Source organism: Beta vulgaris, chromosome 3, assembly GCF_026745355.1.
Source record: "Beta vulgaris subsp. vulgaris cultivar EL10 chromosome 3, EL10.2, whole genome shotgun sequence".
Classification (NCBI taxonomy): domain Eukaryota; kingdom Viridiplantae; phylum Streptophyta; class Magnoliopsida; order Caryophyllales; family Amaranthaceae; genus Beta; species Beta vulgaris.
Window position 1 is genome coordinate 26,518,678 of NC_079204.1, and position 22,697 is coordinate 26,541,374.

The 22,697-nt window shown below is 34.7% G+C and overlaps 3 long non-coding RNA genes across 3 annotated transcripts; 1 reads left to right on the forward strand and 2 right to left on the reverse strand.

Moving 5' to 3' along the window:
- The first annotated feature begins 1,393 nt into the window (after positions 1 to 1,393).
- LOC109136411 (uncharacterized) lies at positions 1,394 to 4,215 on the forward strand. Its single transcript, XR_002041337.3, has 2 exons — positions 1,394 to 1,948; positions 3,906 to 4,215. It is a non-coding gene; the product is annotated as an uncharacterized LOC109136411 (long non-coding RNA).
- Positions 4,179 to 6,060, reverse strand: LOC104906880 (uncharacterized). Its single transcript, XR_791964.3, has 2 exons — positions 5,668 to 6,060; positions 4,179 to 4,373 (listed from the first exon to the last, which is right to left on the reverse strand). It is a non-coding gene; the product is annotated as an uncharacterized LOC104906880 (long non-coding RNA).
- A 1,486-nt stretch (positions 6,061 to 7,546) lies between these two features.
- LOC125495863 (uncharacterized) lies at positions 7,547 to 8,481 on the reverse strand. Its single transcript, XR_007272265.2, has 2 exons — positions 7,971 to 8,481; positions 7,547 to 7,850 (listed from the first exon to the last, which is right to left on the reverse strand). It is a non-coding gene; the product is annotated as an uncharacterized LOC125495863 (long non-coding RNA).
- Positions 8,482 to 22,697: the final 14,216 nt, after the last annotated feature.

Sequence of the window (22,697 nt, forward strand, 5' to 3'; positions counted from 1 at the left end):
GGAGTTGATTATTCGAAATAAGAGTTGACTAAGAGTCTAAGAGAATACACTAAACATCATGATAATCAATATAGTGTTTAGCTTTTATATGGGGTAATGATATAGGGATATAATTTACTATTATTAGTCTTGTGCAACATATGAACCCGCGTTATAATCACGTAGGCGGTAGACCTCATATAGTCATATGAACCGTCGTTGTAAATCTATGAATGTATGATTATCATTTGTTATACTATTTATTGTTATTGTTATTGTTATTGTTATTGTTATTGTTATTATTCCTCTTCGTATTTGTATTACTATAATAATAAATCCTTTATATGAAATTTGGAACTGATCTTGTACTCGTTATTATTGTCGTTGGTTATGAATTATGATATATAATATTAAAACATATGAATAGTCGCCTCTACTCCTTTACTCATTATGGTGGTTTTACGCAGTTGATTAGTCGAAATAAGAGTTGACTAAGAGAATACACTAACATCACGATAATCAATATAGTGTTTTTATTGGTTTTTCGTTATTATCCACATATTAATCGCACACACACATATGTATGTATATGTTGATCTTAATACCTTTATTAATACGATTCATTTACTTATATATACAAAGTTAAGAGAAGACCACAAATATTATACTAGTATTAAACTATAGTATAACATAAAAACAATTAACTTAAATAATATTATAGCTTATAAAGACAAGGGAGTGTCATTGTTGTTAATCTTATACTAGTATTAAACTATATTTTACTTGTTTATATAAAGTTTGGAATTGATCGTATACTCGTTATTATTGTCGTTGGTTATAATATATAATATTAAAACATACGAATAGTCGTTCTACTCCTTTACTCATTAGAGTCGTTTTACGCAGTTGATAAATAAGAGTTGACTAAAAGACTACATTAAACATCACGGTAATCAATATAGTGTTTTTATTGATTTTTCGTTGTCATCCTTATATTTATCGCACACACACATATGTGTATATATATATATATATATATATATATATATATATATATATATATATATATATATATATCTATATCGATCTTAATACTTTTATTAATATGATTCATTTACAATATACATAACAAAATCAAGATGACCCGATCAGGAGTTACCCGTAGTTGAATTGGCGTTCAACAGCGAATGGACCCGATGTTTCAAAATAATCGAACTAAGATGAGTAAGATTATTACTAATTCAACCCGAGTACATTTCACTTAACTCAACCGCACATGGACCTAAATACGATATTCGCAAACCTGGCTAAAAAAATGTCAAAGGGCAATTATACTCGAGAATGGATCGACTTGTAAACGGAACGTTCAGACCTGTCCGGCACCCGGGAATCCATATGATTCAAATGTGTTCGACCCAGTTGAACAAAACCTGACCAGTCATGACCTGGGGCACTGACAATCAGAATCCTGACCTGTCCGGGTATGACCTGGTTCGCCGTGGGTATACCCAGAACCTGTTTACTAACCTGTTTTGACACCACTACCCTAAGGCCTAAACACTACTACTTTGTCGGTTTACTGAAGAAACCAAACACCCCCTCCTCTCTCCTCGATTTTTACTATCACCACAACAAAACCCCAAAGCTCTCAAATTCTCTCTCCTCCCCGTGAAACACCCCCTTCTCCTTCGCCCTCTCTCATCAGAGTTGTCGCCTTGTCGGCGTCCCTAAGCTCACCAAAGTTCGACGGACACTACATCCAACTCTCTACCCTTTTTTGCTCTCCTCGCGGTTCAATCCCCCTCCCATGTCCGCCTCTGCTCGACGTTGGTCTGGCCTCACACTGTCACACACGTCGCATGTTCCTCTCTCTTTGTTCATTCATGCTGTCGAAGGTCCTGTTACCTCTTTGGCTGGACGGAACGCTTGAACGCCGCGGTGGTGCCGCGATCGAGCAACTCTTCTTGTTGTACTAACCCCCCCCCCCTTTGTTTCTTTATTCTTTTTCTTCTTATTTTTTAGTGTTAAATGATGATTTATGTGCTAATAGTGGTGATTATGGATTTATAGTCAATGATGCTTGATTATTATTGGGTGTGAATTCCTATTTACAATTGATTGTGTTTGTGTTGTGTGATTGCAGAAGTGTTTTATTATTGGATTGTTAATTGTTGGTAAGCTGAAATTGGAATGGCTTCTTAAATCAAGTGATAAATTAAGTTGGAGTGTTCTTACTGTTGGAAAAGATTTGTGATTATATGTTATGAAATTAGTTTAATAGAATATGTTAGTTTAGTTTGATTATGGAATTTTAATTTAGCTATTTTGAATAGTAAGTAATCCATTGAATTAATTCTTGGATAATAGATTGTCACTTAGATTAATAGAATGGTTCATATTAAGAAAACGAGAAATGTTTATTGATATTACTTCTATTAATTTATTTAATAAGATGTTTATTGAGAAATGATAATGGGTATTAATTGATATTATTTTGTTGAGATCATAAGATCGAGTTATGGAGTTCAAGAGTTACTTGGAGAGAAATGATTATCCTTAGAAGGTTATTAATATAGAATTGAATATGTTAGTACTTTTGTTGTATTTGAATCAAAGAGTTGTAATTAGAATCATAAGGGATTCTTATTTAAGAAAAGTGATTTAGTTTTATATAATTAAGCTAGATGAGAAATACTTTGTTATTTATTAATAATTAAATAATTGGAATGCTTTGAGTTAATAAGAGACAATCTATCTTTCTTGATTCTAATGTTAATATGAAGTTGTTAATCCTTAAATAGTATTTTACGCTGTCAAGTATATTAGTAGTTTGAGTTGATTGTTGATTATAAGTGAGTAGTATTGCAATTAAGTAGTTATGATATAAGTTTTTTAGCGGGGGAATTTATCTGCACCCTTATAGTGAATTGATTTTGTCAGTTCACTTAACTAAAAGTAAGGGAGGGGAAACAATCAAGTGTCGATAATATGAGAAACGTTAGAAATAGTTAACAGCTCATAAAGTCCATTAGCAAAGTTCATATGTGAACATATGAGTTAACGTGATGAGTATATACCATATAAACGGCTTAATATAGTAAACCTAGAACATTATCTATAGTTTACTAAAAGGGAATTAAGATTAGGGGTGAAAGTTCGGTTTATAGTTTGGATTAGGGCCTAATCCAATCCGATCTGAACAAAATTTGGATTTCAATTTTTCGATCTGAATCAAAACCAATTAGAGTTTGAATCCGATCCAATCCAGTCCGATTTTTCATACTCTAGATTGGATCCGATCCGAAAATCCGATTTTTAAAACTTAGTTTTTCAATGAAATAAATTAAGCACAACATACCTAGTAGATTTAGGAAATGAGGAATTAAGTGTTGTTAGGGTTTTGGGGGAAGGGTTGAAGCGCTACGCATACTGGGGAAGAAGGAGGAGGTCAATGGAGTGAAGGGAGTGAGGTACTGAGGTGAATCGATGGAGATGGGATGAGTTTACAAAGAAGCAAAGGGGAAATTACGATTTTAGCCCCCAAATTAACAGATTTCTTAACGGAACTGTTATAAGGTGGAAGTTTTAAAATTTTGGGAGAGTTAAAGGTGGGAGTATTTAATTAAAATGACTTAAGGTGGGAGTTTAAAAAATGAGTCTATTAAAAGGTGGGAATGATTAATTTTGCCAATTCTCAACCACTCATTCACTCTTCCATTAATAATGGTATTTTGAACAGTATCATAAATCTGCTATTCATCAGTTTAATCTAGAACACATTTCAAACTCGTATTAGTGCGATGTACATACATTTTTGAGTACGTACTTACTTATTTTGTTACGACATAATTAGTGTAATGTACTTACATTTAAACAACATATTGTTGGAAAAAACAATACAAGTAATTATTAATCTTTTCATGTAGTGAGCTGTCTGGTTTGATAAGAACATGCAGGGAGCTGCTTGGGAGAAACATGAGGCTGAAAGTTGAATATGGGAGCAGAAACACCAATGCAGTGGCGCATGCAATGGCAAAATCATGTAGGAACAATTCTACTATCAATGTAAATGAACCTTCTGCTTGTATTGTGAGTCCTTCAGGACTTATTGAAGAGCTGTACCTAAAAGAGCTTGTAAACACTAATTAATTTATGCTTTTTTCTGTTTGCATCAAAAAAAAAAAAAAAAAAACTGGGTGTACTACAATAGCCATATATACTCACATTTTACATCAATCACATGATCTTATTCAAGGCAAAACAGTGGGCATGATCTTATTCAAGGCAAAAAACAAACACGAACAACTAAACAGATAAAGAACAGGAACAATTACTGTGGAGCTCCCCAAGGGCTGCTAATATGCTCTCGGGCTGGTTTAGACATGATGCTACTCCTACAAAGATAATTTCAAGTAATGAGAAGTTTAGTATAAGGCAATATCAGGAGAAAGGGAAAAAGAATAATCATAAAGGCAAAAATTATTGAAACTGGAAGTCTAACAGTATGTTCACATGATCTTAGAAAGAACTAAAGCCTGCATTTGGAAAAAGTGGTTCTACCAAACACTAATAAGAATACTTAAATCGAAATATACAAGAAGAAAAGCCTGCAGTAAGGTTATTCAACATGCAAAAATTAATGGAGCTTTGTTCTAGATGAATTCATATGCTTAAGCTATAGCTGAGTTTCAGACAAAAAATTTAGAATTCACAGATTAAAAAAACCACCCCAATTTACTTTAGCTATTAATTTACAAATATGTTACAGTCCCCTTACAGATATCTCTCTTTTCGTTACAAATATGTCATGTAATTTATATATCAATATCAATATATCAAATTACATAACATATTTGTAATGAAAAGAGAGATATTTGTAACATATTTGTAAGTTAATAGCTAATTAGGATTGGTAAGTATTTGTAACATACTTGTACGTTAATAGCTAATTAAATTAATAGCTAATTAATAGCTCAACTACTAGAATTTCATATGCATTCTCAAATATAAGTATTTGAAATTCCAGAAAGTTTGGTATCATGTCCTCTATTCTCTCTCCTCTTCCTCATCATCTTCTTATTAACATATCAGCCCCCTACTGTGTTCTTCTTCCAAGTGTTTACTACTTTGTACTTCATCAATTTCGATTTTCATACTCAAATAAGAAAATTTGTGATTGAAAACGAAGGAACAAGAGGAAATGAACAATGAAAAAGGTAAGAGCAATTATTTGTGATTGTTGCAAAGTAATATACCCAATTAACCCAAATTCATTTCATTTCATATAATTGCAAGAATTTAGCCCCAAAAATTCGTATATAATTAGCCACACAAATTTGTATATAATTAGCCCTAAAAATCATTTTGTTTTTTTTTTTTTTTTTTTTGATCCATATGAGCCACGAAGGCGGTACAAAGTACAAAGAAGGGGATGGGGGATTCGAAAAATCATTTTGTAATTTGCAGTAAATTTCGTTTATAAGTAGTGGCAAAATTAACTTACAATTAGCCCTATAAACTTATATGCTATTAGCAGCAAAAATTAACAGCAAAAGTTCATATATAAACACAACCAAATTCATATGTAATGAGCAGATTAACATCAACATTCATATAAACACAACAAGTTTCAATTAACAGCAACATTCATATATAATTAGTAGCAAAAATCAAGTTTTATTTCACAACCAAATTGATTGCCGTTTGCTCGCTCTTCGCTCGCCTTCTGTTCTTCACTGGCCTTCTGTTCTTCGCTCTTCGCTCGTTTGTGCGTTGCTGGCTTGCTGCTGCAGTCGGAGCCCCTCGGAGGTGGTGCCTCTCGCCGTCGAAGGTGGTGCGGTGGTGCCTCTCGTCTTGCTCGAATGTTTCTCTCAGACTTCTTTTGCTTAGAGAATTTTTAGGGTTTTTGTTTGTGAGTGAGATTAGATGTTAAGTGAGTTGCTTGAGATTAGATTCGAATTGGGTGCTTCAAGACGAGCTGAAAGAAGATAGACAGTTCATAACACGACTTGGCCCGATGTTATGTAACAACTATGTGGTTCAACATAAACCACATAATGTTACAAAACAACTTGGAGCCTATGAGCTCGACCCGATCTTGGATCCGGACAAGTTCAATATAATTAATTATAGGATACAAGTTATTGATAATCGTGGCGGTAACGGACACGATTATTTCGACTCGTATAAGAAGCCGCTTGCAATGTGGGATAAAAAAATATGTCTTGAAGTCGATGATAGCACTGATGATGATGGTTCTCCTCCTCATTCTCCTCGTGCTCCTCGTGCTCCTCCTTCTCCTCATTCTCCTCATCGTAAACGTAGGTTTCATGGAAATCAGGAACTTCGGAGAGGCACTCGTCAACGTAACCGGCCTGATAAGTTCACACCCAGGTTTCGGTGAGCTGGGTTATTTTTCAGGAACTTGTATATTTGGCTCTGTTCACACCCAGCTGGTGAACTGGGATCTTTTTTTAAAAAAAACTTGTATATTTTTAGAACCATTTGGTTCTTCTGTTTCAGAAGAAAAACCTTGTCTATTTTCAGAATCATTTGGTTGTTCTGTATCAGAACCATTTGGTTATTATTATTATTATTACTAGTGTAAGACCCGTGCATTGCACGGATTTGATTTATTATACCAATAGTTACTTAGATTTTTAATTACACATTATTTGTGATAATAAATATTTATTTCAACTTTTTATTTTAATTACATTAAAAACTTTTTATTTCCATTAATGATTTCTTCACAATAGCTTGTATTTTGTTTCCCTTCACATTTAAATATATAAGAAATAAACATGTTTCAATAAAGTGTAAATTTAAGATTAAATTAATGTAAATTGTAAAAATACAAATACTATAAATGGTGATATTGGAAAAGGTAAATAAATTATATATGCAACCTATGCATCCATTACAACCATTTCAATTTTTACTGTAATACTCCATGATTATCTTAGTGGACTTATTTCATGAACGAAATCATGATCATAATCTATATTTTCAACCATATAAAGGTGGGTCAATAAAGAATTTCTGAAAGAGGACTAATGTTTTTGAAAGAAAAGAGATAAATAGACGAATTGAGGGGTCAATTTTCGAATTCATGGAGTTGGGGTTTGGGGTTGTTGCAAATGGGGATTTAGGGTTCGAATTTAAGGGATTTGGGGTTTGAATTTAGGGGATTTAGGGTTCGAATTTAGGGGATGTTTACACTAATTGGGTTTAGTACTTGGGATGTTTTTTAGAGCTTAATTAGTTCCACAGAAAATACATTTCTCCATCACAGTTTCATCAACAACATGATCAACTTATCCACGTATCTTATTTATTAATCATTAAAATAGCTGATGCTTTTCTTTCAGGAAAATTAGGTACTCTTAACAGCAGATTATTCCCAGATAGAATTGAGGTTGATGGCTCACTTCTCGAAGGACCCATCGCTTATTGAACTACTTAGTATTCCACATGGTGATGCTTTTACCATGATAGCATCTAAATGGATTGGAAAGCCAGAGTCTGATGTGATCTCTCATGAGCGAGACCAAACCAAAAGGCAAGCTAAAGCTCAGAGACAAGCTGTGAATTGAGTTCCACCTTGTGCTTTCTACATAAAATCCTCATAAAAAAAAAAATCCTTGGCAAAATCCGCATTAAACAAATCTTCATAAAACAAATCCATAACATCAGCATCAAACAAATCCGCATTAAAAAAATCCTCATAAAATACATATAACATTAGCATCAAACAAATCCGCATTAAAAAAAAATCCTCATAAAATACATATAACATCAGCAGCAGCAGCATCTGAGCAGAAACATCCCAACCAAGCATCAGCAGCAGCATCCTTGGCAAGCATCATCATCTGATTTAAAATTAAGAATAACCATGATCATGATTAGTTATGATAACCATGATACCTAAGAATTCAAGCCTACAAGAACATCGATCAACAATTGATCCTCAATTTCAAACAGAAACATACCTACTGCCTAGTGGTACTAGCACCACCACAAAACTTTACAATCAACAATCGGGATTTTCGAGTGATTGGTATGGTATCATCTAACAGGAAGTCATACCATACATCTTCACGCAATTTGGGCGCTGAAAAGAGCTCAGCAACATGCTGATCTAATAAGTGATCAGCCAACCACATTTCCTTCACCTTTTGTTCAACGATTTTCGATCGACCACCATCACTATTGAGTTCCTGCCCGCCACCATTGTTTGAGTCATTGCCAAAAGCTTCGGAAGTGGTATTGGAAAGGGAATTTGATCCGCTCGGAAGATGTTTTGGGAAGACAAGGATCCTCCTCTGGCAATTAGGACAAGGGTTGAATAATACATCTTCCATATCTGTATGGCCATAAGATTTGGCCCTCTTTCTGGCCAAACAATATTCACTTTGGAGACGTTTGCCCAGATCGAGAAATTTTGTGCCATTCAGCACCGACAAGGATTGTTGCCGTGCCAGAGAATTGTACCGAGCCAGAAATTCCAACAAATTTACGGGTTCTAATAATCACCTCCATGGTTGTAATGAAACCCATTTGTTGAGTACTCCTTTAGTACTCTCTTGCCCAAATTAAGTTCTCCGATACTCCATTGACGGTTTGTCGTTGACATTTCTACTGGCTAAATGCAGAACTTGCACATTAGAACAACACAGAGAAAAATTACTCTCTAATTACAACTTAAACATATATGTGACACAAGAAAAAATGGGTGGTTCAAGCCTAAGAGAACTACTGAATTCATAATCAAGGCTACATAATTTTTAGGTGCAAACATTCCCTCATAATTTTTTTTTACTAATCTATTTTTTTTTTTACTAATATAAACTGTACAATTCAACCAACAACAATCCAACCCAATAATAAGAATCTCTTTTGATCATCAATTTCCTTATTACTAATAAACTGGTGTTTGTTTGTGTGTGGGATCTAAGGAAGGAATTTCAGCAATTATTGTAATAGAAAAAATTGTTCATTCCGCTTCAATTTCAACTTGAATAAATAACAAATTGAAAGTAGAAAACAGTTTACTGCAATCATTGTCATTGTCATTGTCAAATTTGTGCTCATTTGTTCATAATCACTATTGAATAAATAACAAATTGAAAGTAGAAAACTCAGAAATAACAAAACTCATTTTGACAAGCATCAAATTGGAAAAAAAATCGCAGCAAGAAAATTTACCTTGGATGAGGCGCTGCTTTCAAGACTTCTTTTCCGTTTCTTCCCACTCCTCTCAATTTTCTCACTGCTCTAAATCCAATTAGTGTAAACATCCCCTAAATTCGAACCCTAAATTCGAACCCTAAATCCCCTAAATTCGAACCCCAAATCCCCTAAATTCGAACCCTAAATCCCCATTTGCAACAACCCCAAACCCCAACTCCATGAATTCGAAAATTGACACCTCAATTCGTCTATTTATCTCTTTTCTTTCAAAAAGATTAGTCCTCATTCAGAAATTCTTTATTGACCCACCTTTATATGGTTGAAAATATAGATTATGATCATGATTTCGTTCATGAAATAAGTCCACTAAGATAATCATGGAGTATTACAATAAAAATTGAAATGGTTGTAATGGATGCAAAGGTTACATATATAATTTATTTACCTTTTCCAATATCACCATTTATATTATTTGTATTTTTACATTTTATATTAATTTAATCTTAAATTTACACTTTATTGAAACATGTTTCTTTCTTATATATTTAAATGTGAAGGGAAATAAAATACAAGCTATTGTGAAGAAATCTTTAATGGAAATAAAAAGTTTTTAATGTAATTAAAATAAAAAGTTGAAATAAATATTTATTATCACAAATAATGTGTAATTAAAAATCTAAGTAACTATTGGTATAATAAATCAAATCCGTGCAATGCACGGGTCTTACACTAGTAATAATAGTAATAATAACCAAATGGTTCTGATACAGAACAACCAAATGATTATGAAAATAGACAAGGTTTTTCTTCTGAAACAGAAGAACCAAATGGTTCTAAAAATATACAAGTTTTTTTCAAAAAAAAAGATCCCAGCTCACCAGCTGGGTGTGAACAGAGCCAAATATACAAGTTCCTGAAAAATAACCCAGCTCACCGAAACCTGGGTGTGAACTTATCAGGCCGGTTACGTTGACGAGTGCCTCTCCGAAGTTCCTGATTTCCATGAAACCTACGTTTACGATGAGGAGAATGAGGAGAAGGAGGAGCACGAGGAGAAGGAGGAGGAGAACCATCATCATCAGTGCTATCATCGACTTCAAGACACATTTTTTTATCCCATATTGCAAGCTCCTTCTTATACGAGTCGAAATAATCGTGTCCGTTACCGCCACGATTATCAATAACTTGTATCCTATGATTAATTATATTGAACTTGTCCGGATCCAAGATCGGGTCGAGCTCGTAGGCTCCAAGTTGTTTTGTAACATTATGTGGTTTATGTTGAACCACATAGTTGTTACAAAACATCGGGCCAAGTCGTGTTATGAACTGTCTATCTTCTTTCAGCTCGTCTTGAAGCACCCAATTCGAATAGGGTTTCCAGCAAATTTCCTATCAATAAAACATCAAATACAACATCAAAAGCCAAAAAAAATTCAATATAATTTAACTCCTAAAATGGCCTACTTGTTTCAGTTTACTCCGAAGCTCCTAAAACAATGTGAGGTGCTCATTGAAAAGATGACAGCAAGAATAAGAACTTGGAGTTCAAGACATATTTCTTTTATTGGTAGATGCCAATTGATCAATTAGCAAATACAGTGGAGCAAATTATGGGGGTATGGACTAGGCTTTTTTTATTTAGTTAAGCACTTAAGCCTAATCCAGATACATAATACAATCATATTACTATTTGGTTATATTGAATTTTTGGATCCAATTACCCTTAATCCAATCCGATCCAAAAATCCAATTTTTTTAAAATTTTAATCTGAAGCCAAACCGAACACAATTCGAATATGATCCGAATTACTAATTTGGATTGGATAGGATTAGATTTTGAATTTTATCCAAATAACTTTCACCCCTAATTAAGATGTTTATTTATCTGAGTAATGCTTATTGAATAAAGCTAGTAGTTTAGTAAATCACTCGTACGTTGGTTATAAAGTAAGATATTATGTACTTCTTTTTTAAATGATTAGGAGTAGGATTGATCAAAGCTCACTTGTGGAGGATGGACTTGGTTTGAACGCTTAAATGCAGGATGTGAGTGGGTTGGAACTGAAAGTTGTTTTAAAAAGGATTGACTAATCATTGTCAATAATCTAGACCAGGGACTAACTCATTGAGGCCGTGTTAAAAAGATATTTTAGTTTAATATTTGCATATGGAGTAATAGAATAAAGTTACTTTAGTTGATTAATGCCACAAAGTAAGTTAGTACTTGAGTATAAATATGTAAGTAAACATGATCTTTTGCATTGCCTTAAAGATATCTCGAGTAGTTATTGGAGCAGTGTTCTAGTAAAATTGAGTTCAACTCATTCTATGTAATCATAATCTTGGTTCCTTAATGGTTAGTTATTGATTATGCTAATTGGAATTCAACTGATGGTATAATATGAACCTTAATTAGTCATTTTCATTAATCAACATTTGATTAGTGAACATGGAGTGTGTTGTGGAAGTTAACTCTCCTTAATTAATTCTAAGAGAGAGACCTATTATAATTGTAATGGTTGTTGGTGCTTGATAACAATTATTATCATTGTTGAGGTAAATGTACATTGATAATCATAAAATTTGTAAAAGAATATGAACTATTCATATGCAAGAGTATGAGTTAAGTGTAAGTGGTTTAGTAACTGTCGTTAGTTAATCCTAACTAAGATACTTTCGTCATTGTGATGAATATGCTGTTGAATATGATTGTGGTTATAAGTTTTATGATTGGAATTGGATTGAACATAAATATATAAATATATTGAACTCGAAATACGTATGAAAATACTATGATAAATGAGTATAGCTCTTTAAAGTGAAGTCTTCTAGTGTGGTTGGGTGTTCAAAAGATATTAAGAATCACGAGTATTATTGGATGAGTTCCAAGAATGATTAATTATGTTGTGAATGATAATTGAAGTGATCGAAATGGGAAAGTAGTCTTGTTTAAGTCGACGGATGAGGTGACACGAATAGTACCCCATGGACTGTGAACCTTGGGGGCCCCACAGGGAAACATGCCCAATGAGTTGTGGGGTGATAATCGGGCGATATGTTAGGTAATGCGAAACCTGTGGATGGCTGATGAAATCAGTAAAAAAATGTACTCCAATCTAGTCGCGGTTATTGGCCAAAAGTAAAGCGAATGGTTGGGTGACGACCCCCACTATCAGAGAGTAATCTTTGTCTCCTCCGCCCGTTCTCTTTCCCCCTGGTTAAAAACAAAGTTATCTCAAAGTATGAAACTTATTTTGATATTGGATTCCCGATAAGGAATATTATCCTGGTAAGTTGTTTCGATATTGATTCCCGATAAGGAATCGTATCATGGTAAGTTGTTTCTATATTGAATTCCCGGTAAGGAGTCATATCAATGTAATATATGAATATCGATATTGGTTTCCTGATAAGGGAGCATATCATAGTAAGTTATAATTATAGTAATGCTGGATTCCTGGTAAGCAATCGAATTATGTGATCAGATTCCTAGTAAGGAATCGTCATAAGAAAATTTATTAAACTATTGATTTCCTGGTAAGAGATTATTTAATAAAATATAAGAATATGATTGATAGCAAATCAAAGCACAGGAATGAATTTCAGTTAAGAAATCGACTAAAGGACATGAAGAATATTGTTATATCATAGTTGGTGACCTCAAATTCCTTATAAGGAATCGTGGTAAACTAAAAGGTTAATTAATTGAGAATATATGGAACATGTCCGTGGGAGCCACCTTATTGTGTTTATTACTATGTGATTGATGGTGTATTATGAAACGAGGAATTGGATAGAAATATAATATGTATGTTCAACAAGAGTAATGTTGCTAAGAGTATTATTGAACTTATGTTGATTGTGTGAGAGTCATTTTGAAGTAAAAGTCATCAAAGTATGTGTTGATCTTATTTATCGGTTTAGTACTCAGCTTTGCTGATGTGTGCGTATGTTGTTTTGTCATTTCCGTGGCCTGTCACTTGGTGGGTGACAGTTTCCCTGAATGTTTCAAGTTGAAGTCTCAAGTTAATCTTACTAAAGTTGAAGCCATTACATATGTTGGAAGACTACTTGTGTTGTATTGTTTTTCGTGGCGAAGACGCTTGAGTTTGTATTAGTTATTTATTTCTATATTAAATAGTCGATAGTGCTCCTGATGCTCCATTGGTTGTTGCGCCACAAAAGCGTGAATTTCATCTTTTTTTCGGGTTCAAAAGCTTTGGACGACTGTGTCACTTCGGTCTGATTCACTCACCATGCTAAGCGAGTTGCCCTGAATGCCTAGCCTAGTTTATGCTTTTTGGCTCCTTTATGAGGAAGATTTAGGCTATTTCTGTTATGCTTCCGAAGCCTAGAAATTGTTTTATTTTTGAGAGTTCAAAATATTTTAATTGATACTATAAACATGATTAAATTATTTCCCGCTTTTGGGTTGACCTATTTTCAAAAGAAACTTCGTCGGATTTTCTATAGGAATTTATTAGAACAGAGTTTGAGAATCAAGAACTTATAATAGTTAATTAATTTGAATAGAATTGGGAATCGAGTTCCACATTCTCCAATGTTATTCGGTGAAAGTGATGGTAATAGTTCGGGTTATCTCGACTAGAGTATCTTTCGTTGTACTTAATACTCCTTTAACTGATCAGGAGAATTCGGGCTGTTACAACTAGCTTTGCCAGGTCAATGGGTCCTGTTATGGTGATGTTGAACTTGGTGTTCAAGATGGATATGGAGGTTTCTTGATTAAAAGAAACAGTTATGGGTGTGTTTGAAAGGTGGATTGCGGGTGAATCTTGAGGGCAACAACTTCAAGTTTGGAAACAAGGCAACGACTTGGATCCTATAGTCAAGCTAGTCGCATAAACATAAACAAAGTATGCAAAGCAATACTCACAATAATTTAAGCAAAATTCAACAACAACTAATACTATGAAAGAAACGACATATATATAAGACACCCTACTAGTTTTAATCGTACTAAAACTAGGACAACTAGAAAACTCTATCTTGCCAGCAAAATGGTCTCCGAATTAATCCAACCTGGATTAGTTACAACTGACTCCTAAACAATTTGAATCATGGAAAATCCATCGTTTTAAGAACGTAGGGAAAACCATGATTCCTACTAATACAAAACATAAAAAAACACAACGGAACACTAATTGACCTAGCTAAAATACATTAATCATTAACTATACCTAACTAATACTACGTCTAAGTGACCTAACTAAGTATACTACATAGGATCCTCTTGTTCCGTATCATTCTCCCCTTCTTGAAAAGAATCCCCAAATTCTCACCAGCAATGTATGAACTCGATGGGGATGAAGAATCCAACATTATTGCTTCCTTAATATATAACATGTAGTGCACCTTGGCTTCCATTAACTCACCTTTTAATTGAGAAGTCCATACGAGCATTTTATTTGTACTTGCAAAATTTAACCTCTTGGGAGGTAAAGGCTACTAATCTATACCTCTTATTCTCTATAGCAACAGAATAAATGTTTCTCTTCCCCATATGGTTTACATCTCTCATCCACTGCCAAGGTCTTACTAGGAGTACCGCACAAGCACTCTTGGGGATGACATTACACCAATGTTTATCTTAGTAAGCTCATATAGAAAAAGCTACAACGAGCGCTTGTTTCTTCACCTTGATAGAATCATTATCATTCAACCAATTAAGGCTTTAAGCCTTTGGATGTTCTCTAGTGGGTAATTTTAAGACACTCACCATCTTTGAAGATGCTACATTAGCACAAGACTAACTATCAATGATTAGCTTACAAGATCTCCCTTCAACTAAGCACTGTGTGCAAAAAATATTTTCCTTTTGTGCTTCATCCTCTAAAGGTGCAGCTTGTGCTCTAAGTAATCTCCTTAAGATGAGGGTATCCTTATCTGGAGCAGCTTCTTGTAGTTCTTGATCTTCCCACTTATCATCATCTTCGAAACCACTCCCCTTCTTTAGTTTCCCCCTTTTCCTCAAGGCATGCACGTTCCTCCTCTTCCCTTTGTTGAGCAAGGAAATTCACTACGGTTCTATGATCTTTAGGGGTGATAATGATCTTTTGTGGGCAATCACGTGAGATATGACCAAACTCGTAACACTTATAACATTGTTTCTTAGCCAAAGCAGCATGTTCATGACTAATAAACACCTTAGGTTTCGGTTTTGGTTCGAATTCGGACGAGGATAATGGAGGTTGTGTGGAGTTGTCAAAGGTAGGCTTATTTTTGTAGGAGGTTGAATAGGAGCTGCTATTGTATTGCTTAACTTTCCCCTTACTCACTTCATTCTATTGCTTCTCAAATCTCTTGCAGGTCAACCTAAGCACATCATCAAAAAAAATGTAGTTGGACGTCTATACTTTGTTGGCTATGGAGGGTCTTAAACTAGTGTTGAATCTCCCAATCTTCATCTCTTCCTTCTCGTGCAACTCACACAAAATACACTTCTTCTCAAACTCCTTAGCATACTCAGCCATGCTCTTGGAATTTTGTTGACTCTTGTTTAGCTTTAGGAATTGCTCTTGAAGATATTCACGAGGGATGCATCTCTTATCAAGTTGCCTCTTCAACTCGGACCAAGTATCAATCGTTGGATCACCATCCCGCATTCTCTTGTTCCTCAACCTTTAAGACCATATACTAGCATACCTAGTAATTTCCAAGTGTGCAACTTTAAAAGCCTTTTGTTCATCGAAGCCTTTATAGTCCATTAGCTTCTCAAACTGTCGAATCCACTCTTGGAGATACTCAACGTCTCCTTCGCCCGTAAACTCCTTCAACTTCATGAGTTTGAAATCTATATCACTCTCTATAGGAGTCCTTATTGGTGGCTTCCTAGTTGGATGCCCTTGTCCTCCTTGTCCTTCCAGATTTCAAGCTAAAGATTCAATCCTTTGGTTAATAATTTTTATGGATTCATTAATGGAGCTAAAACTCTCATTAAAGTCCTTCATCATATTTGCCATCATAGCCTGCAATTCTTCTCGAGTCATCGGAGTCCCCATGATCAAGAAAGTCTCAAGAAACTGACTTAACTTTGGAAATTCATAACTTCTTCCAAACACGACTGATATGCTTTAAGACTCCAATCAAAATTTCATATTAAAATTTACACGCCTTAAAACAACTTTCTCGAAACTATAACAAAACCTCTCTAAATCTCGTTAAATTTTAATACAATAAACTAAACAAGATGTAGTCCAGTTTAAGATTAATTTTTTTGAAACATTCGTAGTATGCTCGGAGTTCGAGACCCTCAAAGTTACTGCAAAAATCGGGATGAATACTAACCGCAAAACAAGCGTTACGTGGGATCTTGGGCAAAGTTCTAATACCACTTGATGTAGAGATTGGTGTTCCAAATAGATATGGAGGTTTCTCTAGTGAAGCTAGTCTCATAAACATAAAAAAAGTATGCAAAGTAATAATCTCAATAATCTTTAAGCAAAATGCAACAACAACTATTATTATGAAAGAAACGACATATATATAAGACATCTACTAGTTCTAATCCTACTAGAACTAGGACAACTAGCAAACTCTATCTTGCCAGCAAAATAAACTCGTAATTAATCCAACTTGGATTAGTTACAACTGACTCCTAAATAATTTGAATCATGGAAAATCCATCGTTTTGAGAACGTAGGGAAAATCATGATTCCTACTAAAATGTTTAGAATATACAATAGACTCATTTTATATTAAAGATCTATGTCAGGAAAGAAACAGTCAGTAACTTCAATATAAAAAATAGGAATTCATTCAAGGACCCTTAGGATTATATCGTGGCTTTGGTCTGCGAGATAACAACCTTCGGGACGAGTAATCGTGAAGCCTGAAATTCTAAATGTGTATGTATGTATATTGAATGTGTTTGTGTTTGAAAGTATGAGTTTTTGTAGAGAGGTTTTGTAGTTCGTAGAGAGGTCCATAATATATTCGTCGAGTTTGAAGTGTGTTAATGTTAAAAATTCGTCTCCAATTTTTACGGAGATCATGCCTATTTATAGGGAAAATGACGTTGCACCTCACGTGTCAGCTACATCTGGCGCAGGCTGATGTGTCAAGCGCATGAAACAACATGCCCAGTAGAAAGCGTAGAAGTGGTATGTTCTTTGAAAAAGATAAGAAAGAAAACTGTGAATCACAAATAGCGGTGCGCCAGGCTCAAGATCTATTGTGTGGTACAGTGTGTGGCACAGTGCCACGTGTCAAGAAAAATTGCGTCTGACGCACACATGTGCGCCAGGCTTAGGGGCAAGATGGGGCGTTAAACGCACCAACCTAGCTGTGACGTGTCATTGCCAGCTATTCTAAAACGCGTTTGAAAAGAATTTCTTTTATCCTTTTATTTCGGAACTCTGATTTTACGGGATTAGATATGATTTTAAATATAAAAGATATCTTTTGAAAATAGTTATTTATGATAAATAAAATAATTAATTAATAATAATAATTAATTGGGCTTGTCAAGAATTGGGCACAAATACAATAAATTATCATGAATAATTAATTGGGCTTTAAAATTGGATTTAAAAACTTCTTGAAATATTTTTTGAATGCTTTTCAGACTGCTCTACCCTTGGGTCGGGCTAATTAATACCACGGTATATTTCGTCATTGGATCTTTAAATGGAAAAACACGATTATGCGTCTACAGTATGAAAGTTGGATCTGTCTATAGAGAGTAAAAAAAGGCAGAATTAAGTCATTGAAGCAAAATCTTTTCAAATGTGAAAAGAAAAGTGTTGAATTAGAGAAATTATGTACTAATTTGGAAAAAAACTTTCATAAATGGAAGTTAAACTAGATAGTACTGAAATTAAATTTGAGTTAATAAAAACTAAAATTTTTTGAAGATAATGAAAACTTTGTATATGTCGAAAACGGAAACTCTATTAACTTAATGAAGTCTGAAACTTATGATATTGATTTTGATTCAATTAAAGAGATTGCAAATCCTTTGTCCAATTTTGATTTGATGACTTGCTTTAGAATTCTTATGAATTATAGTAAAGATTTGTATAAAATAATTTGTCCTCTATAGGCCTCTAATGCAACCACTTCCTATAGTGTTCCCACTATCAATCTTGAGGAGATTCACAATGAATATGATGGTATTTTTGTGATCTTCGCTCAGAGTTACATCTTTTAAAATCGAAAGACATTGAGTCCACTATTAGAACTGATGCAGACTTAGTTTTAAGCCTCCTAGATGAATGGAACAAAGTCAAGTTGGACTTAGCCATTATGTTGAGCACAAATTGATTCAGTTGAAGAAGCTTGAAACTAAAAAAGAGGATTTGTCAAATTATATGATTGAATTTAAACACATTGTTTGATTCTTAGAGTACTATGAACGTGTCACATCTCACCCTGGAAACCCTTAGAGGTTTTTTTTTGTTCTTTGGTGAGTCTTTCTCTAAAAGGACTAGTTTGGGCAGAGAAAATACTTGGATTAAATAATTCAATAAAGGTAAGTATGTTACTGCTCGAGATATACATGTGTGCACTTATTATGGTAAGATTGGTCATGTATATAAAAACTATTGGACCAAAGAAAAACATGATAAAAAGAATATAAACACATGTAAGGCAGGTCTAGGTTCCCAAGACCAAATTGTCGTCTGGTTCGGCCACCCTGAATGTATTGAGATACAAACCTCTTATTAAGAACAAGGAATCCAAGCAAGTATGGATTCCCGAGACCAGATTGCCACCTGCTTCGGCTACCAGAAATGTTTTGAGAAATGAACCTGATGTTGAGAATAAGGGACCCAAGTAATCTAGGTTCCCAAGCTTAAACATTGATTAATTTTCGCATGCTATGGTGAAAGGAAGATATTTTTTTTGTATTTGGACAATGGTTGCTAAAGACATATGTTCAGAGATAAAAGTCAGTTTTTTCACTAGCAGCCTTTGAAGAAAGGCGTGTGACATTTGGCGATACGTTGAATGACTCATCAATGAAATAGGTAAGGTTGGTAAATCACTCTCTTATGCAATTAACAATGTTTACTATGTTCATGGTTTAAAGCATAATCTGGTGAGTATTTAGCAATTGTGTGATAATGGAAATCAGGTTGAACTCAAAGCAAATCTTTATCTCATAATGAACACTAAGACAGGGGAATTGATCTGTTAGGGAACCAGACACAATAAAGTTTACATAACATGTTTGAGTCCAATTCCCAAATAAAACGCAAGTTATCTTAGTGTTGTTGAGTGAGGATGATCAACGGCTTTGGCATAAGAGGCTTGGTCATGTATGTTTCTTACTGCTAAACAAATTGCGATCTTAAGACTTAGTCATTGGCTTGCCAAATATCATGTTTATAGCAGACCAGATCTGTGATGAATGTGCTAAGTGTAAGCCTGCCAATTGCTCTTTAAGCCAAAGAATTTGGTAAGTATTTTAGACCCTCTGAGCTAGTACACATGGATTTGTGTGGTCCTATGCATCTACAATGCAATAGTTGTTATCAGTATGTTATGGTTGATGATTATTCTCGTTTTACTTGGACTATTTTTCTGAAGTTCACGAATGAAACATTTGATGAATTTGAAGCTTTGGTGAAACAGGTCCAGTACAAGATTAATCTTCAACTAGCAACAATACAATCTAATCGTGGTTTTGATTTAATAATGCTATTTTCATTGAGTATTGTAAGGATTATGGTGTGTCTCATAACTTTTCAGCCCCTAGAAAGATATAACTTCAACACAAAATAGGTCATTGAAAGGATCTCAGAGACCCAACAAGCACGAAAGTCAGGTTTTTTTAAAAAAATGGATTCCCATCCTAAGAGTGCACAACCGCGTGGATAAGCTCACACGAACCTGTCAATTTGGAATGATCCAATTTAATCTACAACAAAACAGAGTTATAAAAAGGATGAACAAAACACTGGAAGAAATGTCAAGGACCATGCTACTGGAGAGTAGTCTGCAGAAGCTCCAATAATTGCTTGTTACATACTTAACAAGGTCATACTAAGACCACTGCTGAAGATGACATGTTATGAGCTTCTTAGGGGAAGGACACCTAATATTATGCATTTGAGAATCTTTGGGTCCAAATGTTACGTGCACAATAATTGGTAGGATAATCTTAATAAGTTTTCTGTGATGAGACAATGTTTATTGGGTACTCTACTCACACAAGGCATATAAAGTATTCAATAAGAGAATTTTGTGTGACAAAGATGGTATATATGTCTTCTTTAATGAAACTAACATGTTTGACAAGAATGTGCAGGTTCATGATGATGAATTCGAGATTGGTATGATGAACTACAAATGAAACTCAAACTGTATAAAATAAGGGAAGTAATGTACCCCGTCATAACTCTCCTAATAAGTAACAAGCTAACGATGTCATGCTCGAGGAATCTATTCAAACTATTTCTCCTATTGTTAACTCGGAAGGAACACTGGAAGAGGCGGGTGAATTCTAATGTGGAACTTATTGCCTCTGTAATGTGGAATTTAGATCATAAGCAATAAGGTACTCAAAGTGCAAGAGAGATTTTTAAGTGGAAACTTCTTGTCTCAATACAAGAAGAAAAACCACGACCTCCTCATGTTTTAAACTCTTCACTATAATAGGAAACCTACTCTGTTTTAACCTATTACATACCCAAGTTCCACTCAAAACTTCAACTCTCTCACAAGTTTCACTCCGAAAGTTAACTCTCTAAAATTAACTCTAAGTCCCTTAAGATTTCCCACAACTCTTTACAACAGGTTTACTCAAACCCTTTACCCCTAGATAGACTTCACCCCAAGCCTATGCATAAACAACAAAAAGTTACTTAAGATCCTAACTCGAACTTGATACAATATATAATTTACTCAAACTATTGACCAAGTTTCGATTACAAGAGTTCACTCAAGTCCTTTAACCCCAAACTCAAATACAGACGCTTGATAATTTGGTTTAACTCCAGTATATAGAAACCGAAGAACTGTAAAGGAGCTCACAAGAACTGACTCAAACAAGGAATAGATAAATAAAATTCTTTTGTAACGTTATTCCTTAAGGCAAACCTTATGGAATGACACAAGTCAGACATTTATAGAATTACTAAAGTAAGTTAGAAAATTTGGAATGAATACATAACCCTCTATTTATACTACACTTAAGACTTAACCTCAATCCCACTAATTCCTCCACTAACAATAAGTTTCCTAATTTTTAGGCACTTACCCATGATCAGTTCTTAGGGAGAAAGCAGTCAAATACTTGAGCATTACTTAAATCATGTTTACAGTAAAATATTTAGAGTAAAAATAGGGGAAAAAAATAAAGAAATACTTGGAGAAAAATATAATCCAATAGATATTTATCCATAACTCACTTTTTATTTATTTTCTTACGCAAAAATATTTTACTGAAAACATTTTTCATAAACTTAACATAAACTCATTATACATGATATAAATCTTGGAATTTTATTTTCTAAAAACTTATACGATAACATTAAACACAAAAAAAATGCAAGGGCTGCGGTTTATTGCCAAACGCAACCCTTAATAGTGAAGGGTTGTAGTTATCCCACAAACCGTAGCCCTTTGTCACTGAAGGACTGTGGTTTTTGGACTAACCGCAACCCTTTTGATAAAGGATGCGGTTTAAGGGATAATCGCAACTCTTTTCTTCCGCTCTAATAACTCACTTATTCTCAATCACCCACGAAACCCCTTAGGCCCTCACTGCATATTCTCTTTCCCTTTCCTCTTTTCCTCTCACACTCACACCCTCGCCTCCCCCTCTCTCTTCGAGCCAGCCTAACCTCGACTCGCCGGAGCCGTCTTCCTTACCTCGGCTCGCAGGAGTCTTCCTAATCTCGGCTCGCCTTCTTCAATTGCAAAAGAAGAAACCCAGAAGCCTCCAAACCCTTTATGTCCCCGTTAATCTCTCTCTGAAGTCTATGAAGTCGCTGCTGGTGTCTCATGAAGCGTTCCGATGGCACTAAACTCCATTCCTAGTTCATCAAGCTCTTCCCCCACTCCCGAGGTTTCTCTCTTTCTCTTCCTTGTTGTAATTTGAGTCAATTCGCAAATTTTTCGGTGGTTTTAACGGTTGTTTGAGCGCAAATTTCAGCAAAGTTTTTCCAAATTGTTTGTGTTCCGGTATTGGAAATAGTGACGGACTCAAGGAGTGTCTGATAGTGAAAGGGGATATCCGGGAGTGATAATCTGCAAGAGAACAAACGTGAGCTACCCTCGGGGTGGTTGTGAGGAAACCCCCTCCGACGCTCAAGTTAGCTAGTGTCCGATAGAATATAGAGAGAGAAAGTGTAGAGAGAGAGATAAGCTATTTTTAGTATGAAAGAGAATGTACCTGCACGAATATTACTATTCAGCTAGTTACAAGCGTACTATTCATCTGACAGGATAGGTAATCTTTTGACACGTGTATGGCTGTGATGAATCTGTCAGAGGGAAGATTCCCTTTGTTTTGTCCTCTTCGGTGGCCGCGACGGCAGTCCCGACCCTTAAGT